This window comes from Trichechus manatus, unplaced genomic scaffold (genome assembly GCF_000243295.1).
Source record: "Trichechus manatus latirostris isolate Lorelei unplaced genomic scaffold, TriManLat1.0 scaffold00058, whole genome shotgun sequence".
Taxonomy (NCBI): domain Eukaryota; kingdom Metazoa; phylum Chordata; class Mammalia; order Sirenia; family Trichechidae; genus Trichechus; species Trichechus manatus.
This window is the reverse complement of record NW_004443994.1, coordinates 14,758,482-14,766,161: the sequence shown is the minus strand read 5'-3', so window position 1 is coordinate 14,766,161 and position 7,680 is coordinate 14,758,482. Positions and strand designations below refer to the sequence as shown.

At 37.2% G+C, this 7,680-nt stretch overlaps 1 non-coding gene across 1 annotated transcript; it reads left to right on the top strand.

Annotated features, from left to right (window-relative positions):
• The first annotated feature begins 5,450 nt into the window (after positions 1–5,450).
• On the top strand, positions 5,451–5,645 carry LOC111821001 (U2 spliceosomal RNA). Its single transcript, XR_002824485.1, has one exon. It is a non-coding gene; the product is annotated as a U2 spliceosomal RNA (small nuclear RNA).
• Positions 5,646–7,680: the final 2,035 nt, after the last annotated feature.

Below are 7,680 nucleotides of genomic sequence, written 5' to 3'. Positions count from 1 at the left end.
AGCCATTTAAGATACCTCTATTTGTCCTGTCCCTTCCAGAGCAAAGGAGAATGAAGAAAACCAAAGACACAAGGAAAATATTAGTCCAAAGGACTAACGGATCACATAAACCATAGCCTCCACTAGGCTAAGCCCAAAAGAACTAGATGGTGCTCACCTACCACCACTGACTGCTCTGACAGGAATCACAATAGAAGGTCCCAGACAGAGGGGAAGAAACATGTAGAACAAACTTCGAATTCATAAAAAAAAGGCCAGACTTACTGGTCTGATGGAGACTTGAAGAACTCCGAAGACTACGACCCCCGGACACCCTGCTAACCCAGAACTGAAGCCACTCCCTGAAGTCCACCTTTCAGCCAAAGATTAGACAGCACTATAAAACAAACAATAACACACGTGAGGAATGTTCAATCAAATATATGAGACCAAATAGGCAACACCTGCCAAAAAACAAACATGAGAAGGCAGGAAGGGACAGGAAAACTGGACAAATGCACACACACGGACAACTCAGGGTGGTAAGAGAAAGCGGGGGAGTGCTGACACATTGCAGAGATTGAAACCAACGTCACAAAACAATTTGTGTATAAATGTTTGATGGAAACTAATTTGTGCTGTAAACTTTCATCTAAAACACAATAAAATTACAACAAAAAAAAGAACAGAGCTATGTCAAAAAAAAATGAAGAAGAAAAAAATCAGAGAAAATGTGATTGATACAGAAAATAAGCATAGAAGATCTAACATATAATTTGAGATTCTGGGGGTGGGGTGAAGCAAAATGAAATGAAATTAATATATAAAATTATAATCCAAGAAAAAAATTCTGGAAATTAAAAAAACAAAACTTGACTCCGTATTAAAAGGGCCTATTGTGTACCTCAGAAAACTGAACCAGACAAATTCTTAAAATAATTGTAGACTTTAAAGATGAAGAAAAATCCTCTGGGCCTAGGCAAAACATGTGCATGCACTCACTGGAACACCCCTACCAATTCCTATTAATCTAAACAGAAGGAGAGACAGACAGGCAGATAAAATGTTTACAAAATGTTGACAACGGTGAACCATTGGGTGTCTACTGAATTGTTACTTCAACTTCTCTGTAGACTTAAAATTTTTGGAAAGAAAAAAATCATCACTAGCAGTAAAAATGAAAAAAAAGATAAACATTTATATAAATTATTTTCTATAAAATGTAATTATTTTAATAATTGCATGATATTCTTTTTTAAGATTATTATAGCACTTTTTCAACTAATAGCCCTTTTTATGGAATTTAATATTTTTTTCCAGTTACTGCAAATCTTCAAATTTTGAACAAGAGTTGAATTTTTTTAAAGAAACAAATACGGTGAATTATCAAGCAAAATAATATTTTTAAAAAGACTGACAATAAAGTAATGAAAAAGACTTTTAAAACAGTTCTAGAGGAGACGATCTAAAAACATGATTGAACAATGTCAACATTAGTAGAAAAAATGCGACAGTCTTGAAAGGCGAAATGATACTTGCTGCATGAATTTCATAGTTTGTTTTAAAAAGCAAGGAAAACAAAAATGAAAAGCAACCAGGAGAAAGAAAGAGAAAACGTGACTCTACAGTCGCACTCAATATAGCAAAAAATGACAGGAATGTGGATATATTGCAAAAGATATCATCATTTCCTCTTAGTTATAGTTTTTGCTATCTAAGCAGTCCAACGTTGCTAATTGACTGATTTATGCAACATTTTTTGAACACCTACCATGATAAAATAATACATAATCTCTTTCTCATACAATTCACATATTTCAGGGAACCAGCATGTATCTAACAGCTATAATACAGGCAACACTGGAATGCATCAAACTTCTATAATGTAGATAATACAGGCATGTACGTAACAGCTTCATCATTTGTCTGTCAGTTTGTTGTACTGTGGTGACTTGTGTACTGCTGTGATGCTGGAAGCTTTGCCACTGGTATTTCAAATACCAGCAAGGTCACACATGGTGGACAGCTTTCAGCATAACTTCCAGACTAAGACAGACTAGGAAGAAGGATCTGGTGATCTATTTCTGAAAAAATTGGCCAGTGAAAACCAATGGATAGCAGTGGAACACTGTCTGATACAGTGCCAGAAGATCAGCCCCTCAGGTTGGAAAGCACTCAAAATACGACTGGGCAAGACCTGCCTCCTCAAGTAGGGTTGACCTTGATGATGTGCATAGAATAAAGCTTTTGGGACCTTCATTTGCTGAGGTGGCATGACTCAAAATGAGAAGAAACAGCTACAAACATCCATTAATAATCAGAACATGAAATGTATGATGTATGAATCAAGGAAAATTGGAAGTAGTAAAAAATGAAATGGAACACTTGAAGATAGATATTCTAGGCATTAGTAAGCTGCAATGGACTGGTATTGGCCATTTTCAATCAGAAAATCACAGTCTACTATGCCAGGAATGACAAACTGAAGAGGAACAATGTCACATTCATCATCAAAAAGAACATTTCAAGATCTATACTGTAATACAACACTGTCAGTAATAGGATAATATCCATACACCTACAAGGAAGACCAGTTAATACAACTATTGTTCAAATTTACACACCAACCACTAGTACCAAAGATGAAGAAACTGAAGATTTTTACCAACTTCTTCAGTCTGAAATTGACCAAACATGCAATCAAGGTGCATTGATAATTACTGGCAATTGGAAAGCAAAAGCTGAAAACAAAGAAGGATCAGTACGTGCAAAATATGGCCTTGGTTATAGAAACGATGCCGGAGATCGCATGACAGAATTTTGCAAGACCAACGACTCATTCTTTGGAAATACCTTTTTTCAACAATACAAATGGTGACTATACACATGGACCTCACCAGATAGACTACACAGGAATCAAATCAACTACATCTGCGGAAAGAGACAATGGAGAAGCTCAATATCATCAGTCAGAACACGGCCAGGGGCCATCTTCAGAACAGACCATCAATTGCTCATATGTAAGTTCAACCTGAAGCTGAAGAAAATTAAAACAAGTCCACAAGAGCCAAAATATTGACCTTGAGTATAACCCACCTGAATTTTGAGACCATCTCAAAAACAGATTTGATGCATTGCACACTAATGATCAAAGACCAAACAAGTTGTGTGATGACATCAAGGACTTCATACATGAAGAAAATAAAGGTCACCAAAAAAAAAAAAAAAAAAACAGAAAAGAATAAAAAGAGGAAAACGGATGCCAGAATTGACTCTGAAACTTGCTCTTGAACGTAGAGTAGCTAAAGCAAATGGAAGAAATGATGAAATAAAAGAGCTGAACAGACAATTTCAAAGGGCAGCTCAAGAAGACAAAGTATTATAATGAAATGAGCAAAGACCTGGGATTAGAAAACCAAAAGGGAAAAACATACTCAGCGTTTCTCAAGCTGAAAGAACTGAAGAAACAAATCAAGTCTCAAGTTGCAATATTGAAGATTCTATGGACAAAAAATTGAATGACTCAGGAAGCCTCAAAAGAAGATGAAAGGAATATACAGTCATTGAACCAAAAAGAATTGGTCGACATTCAGCTATTTTAGGAGGTAGCATATGATCAAGAACCAACGGTACTGAAGGAAGAAGCCCAAGCTGCACTGAAGGCATTGTGAAAAACAAGGCTCCAGGAACTGACGGAATGCCAACTGAGATGTTTAAACAAATGGATATAATGCTGGAAGCGCTCACTCGTCTACGTTAAGAAACTTGGAAGACAGCTACCTGGCCAACCAACTGGAAGAGATCCATATGCGTGCCCATTCCAAAGGATTGGCCATTCCAAAGGACTGAACTGACAAAATGTGGAAATTATGGAACAATATCATTAATATCACAGGGAAGAAAAATTATACTAAAGATAATTCGAAAACAGTTGCAGCAGTACATTGACAGTGACCTGTCAGAAATTCAAGCTGGATTCAGGAGAGGGTGTGGAACAAGGGATATCATTCCTGATGTCAGGTGGATCCTGGCTGAAAGCAGAAAATACCAGAAAGATGTTTACCTGTTTTTATTGACTATGCAAAGGCATTCAAGTGTGTGGATCATAACAAATTACGGATAACATTGCAAAGAATGGGAATTCCAGAATGCTTAATTGTGCTCATGTGGAATCTGTACTTAGACCAAGAGCTAGTCATTTGAAAAGAACAAGAGGATACTGCATGGGTTAAAATCAGGAAAGATGTGTGTCAGGATTATATCCTTTCACCATATTTATTCAATCTATATGCAAATAATCCAAGAAGATGGACTATATGAAGAGGATTGGAAGAAGACTAGTTAACAACCTGTGATATGCAGATGACACAACCTTGCTTGCTGAAAGTGAGGAGGACTTGAAGCACTTACTGATGAAAATCAAAGATTACAGCCTTCAGTATGGATTACACACCAATATAAAGAAAACAAAATTACTCACAACTGGACCAATAAGCAACATCACTATCAACGGAGAAAATATTGAAGTTGTCAAGGATTTCATTTTACTTGGATCCAGAATCAACACCCATGGAAGCAGCTGTCAAGAAATCAAAGGACATACTGCACTGGGCAAATCTGCTGCAAAAGACCTCTTTAAAGTATTTAAAAGCAAAGATGTCACCTTGAGGACTAAAGTGCACCTGATCCAAGCCATGGTATTTTCAATCACCCCATATGCATGCAAAAGCTGGACAGTGAATAAGGAAGACCAAAGAAGAATTGACGCCTTTGAGTCATGGTGTTGGAGAAAAATATTGAATATACTATTGACTGTCAGAAGAATGAACAAATCTGTCGTGGAAGAAGTATAGCCAGAATGCTCCTTAAAAGTGAGAACGGTGAGACTTTGTCTCACATACTTTGGACATGTTATCAGGAGGGTCCAGTCTCTGGAGAAGAGCATCATGTTTGGTAAAGTACGGGATCAGTGAAAAAGAGGAAGACCCTCAACAAGATGGGCTGATACAGTAGCTGCAACAATGGACTTAAACATAGCAACGGTCGTGAGATTGGAGCAGGACCAGGCAGTGTTTCATTCTGTTGTACATACGGTCACTATGAGTCAGAACCAACTGGATGGCACCTAACAACACATAACAGCTATAAAACAGATCAACCATGACACATTGCATAATAGCGGCAGAGAAAGTGCAATATAATAGAGAGGAGAAAGTGATTACTTCCAATTTTTGAAGGGGTGCTCAAGAACAGTGGCCAAAATAATTTCACAGATGAGGTAAAGTTTGGGACATGCTTCCTGTGGGAGAAGGGTTTTTCCAAAGTATTGTGGGCAAAGTCTTTCAGTCAGAAAGAACACAAAGCTAAGCTCAGAGGCTGGTAAATGCATGGGCTTTGAGAAGTCTTAAGTAAATTCAAGACACAGTGTATGGCAGGAAGTATCCACGCATTCATTCAAAAAATATTTATTGATTGCTTCTCAACCTTTTGGCTAAGATCAAGTATAGAAACCGTTCTTTCAGTTTAATGTTTGATATGTCCACATCTGATGACAATACATTAAATGGATTTTTGGAATTTGAAGATGGAATAGGAGGTTGCTTCATGCACTCCACTCATCAACCCAGTATTGCAGTACCTCCAAAACAAGAAAAGAAAAAATTTTTATTGAGCACCTCCAGGATGTGCCTTGGTTGACATAGTTCAGGAGTTGGAAATTTCATCTTAGAAAATAAGGTGCTGTTGAAGGTTTTTAAGTAGTGTGTAATATGATGGCAGTCCCTGGGTGATATAAATGCTTAACATTTTCAACTGCTAACCAAGTTTGGAAGTTCGAGTCCACCCAAAGGTGCCTCAAAAGAAAGACCTAGTGATCTACTTCTGAAAAATCAGCCATTGAGAACCCCGTGGAGCACAGTTCTACTCTGACACACACTGCTTTGCCATGAGTCAGAACTGACTCGATAGCAGTTGGTTACTGGTTAACGTGATGTTCACACAGATGATGACATGGCATATAAGGACCTGTCTCAGTTTAACACTGGATCTCATACACTGCCTTGACTTGTACATTTGCTATGCCCAACTAGGTGCCACACCTGTGGCAACATGGTTGCTGCCTTAAAAACTCTTATTCCTGATAAAAACGCATGGCATTCTCTTACTTTACATTTACACAATTATCCCTAATGGGCACCCCAAGGTTCTCTAGAACAGTCATATGGCTGACACACTATAAAAATTTTAGAAGAATCAGCCCAAAGCTATATTGCACTAAATATACAAATGAATTCTGAATAAAGTAATCGTTTTCCAAATAGCCAGATGTTGATATAGATTATTCATAGCGATAGATAAATGGTGCAATTATTCATTTTTTTTCTTCTGAACAGTTGGATATAAAATCAGCTCAGTCCAAACATTTCCCCAGGCTCCTGAAGCCTTAGCAATATGTCCAGCAAAGACACTCATTTTGTCTCATGCCTTTGTCCCTTTGCTCACAGGGATGAAGCTAGTGTACTAATCAATAATAATGACTTTATCGGAAGTCAATGTGATTTTCTAGGTCTTCTGAAAAGTACTGTACATTTAGTTGCTTTTACGTGATTTCAATTTGAAACCTACCTTTGCATGAATCTCCTTTGGCTGAACTGCTTTTAGTTTGGGCCTCATTTGATTTAGGCAGAAAAAGAAAATTTATGTACTGAAGGATAGAGCCAAATTTTCTGCACATAGAAGTACAGATGTTGCCCCATCCTTTTTGAGGATTAAGTGATAAGATGCAAAAAACAAGGAATTGGGACTGGGGACACTTGTGTTCTGGTCTCAATTCTGCCACATTCATTCATTCATTGAATAAATATTTATTTATTCTGCTGAACAGCATTATAAATAACAGCTTTGCCTCTCACCATCAGTACAAGATTTAAAACCAAGCTCCACTTTTTACTAGATGGGTGACCTGAACAAAACATTTCATCTTTGTAAGTCGCAATCCCCTCAGAGCACCTCCATATGGGGTTATTGTAAGATGCAATGTGATGACGTATGTTACATATCAAGCACAGTACCCAGCACTGAGCAAAAACTAAAGAAACACTAACCATTTTGCCAGCATTAATGAAGGCATTGTTTTGTTGTTTTTGGAAATTTTCATTATCTTTCGGGAAATTGATATGTAAAATATTTTATTGTTGTTAGGTGCCGTTGAATTAATTCTGATTCATAGCGACCCCATGTGTGCAGAGTAGAACGGCACTCCACAGGTTTTCAAGGCTGTGAAATTTCGGAAGCAGATCAACAGGCCTGTCTTCCAATGAGCCTCTCCGTGGGTTTGAACTGCCAACCTTTCAGCTAGTAGTTGAGAGCTTAACTGTTTGTGCTACCCAGGGGACCTATAAAATATCTTAGGAGTACATTATTGAATATATTATATAAAATACTCTAAAGGAATGAAGACTCACATCTCCCTGGTAAGAATTATTACATGTTGGATGGTTCTATGAAGAGTTAAATCAACACGTTATCCTGTATAAGCCTAGTAAAACTAAGTGGCACAAGGATCAATATCAAACTTTAAAAAAAAAACTATTCAGACACAAAATCTATGTCTATATAGTTCAGGCACATTTTACATATCAGTGAAAGTTCCATTCAATATTTCTAAAACTTGTTGGCTAGATTTTCTTTATAGTTGGAAAA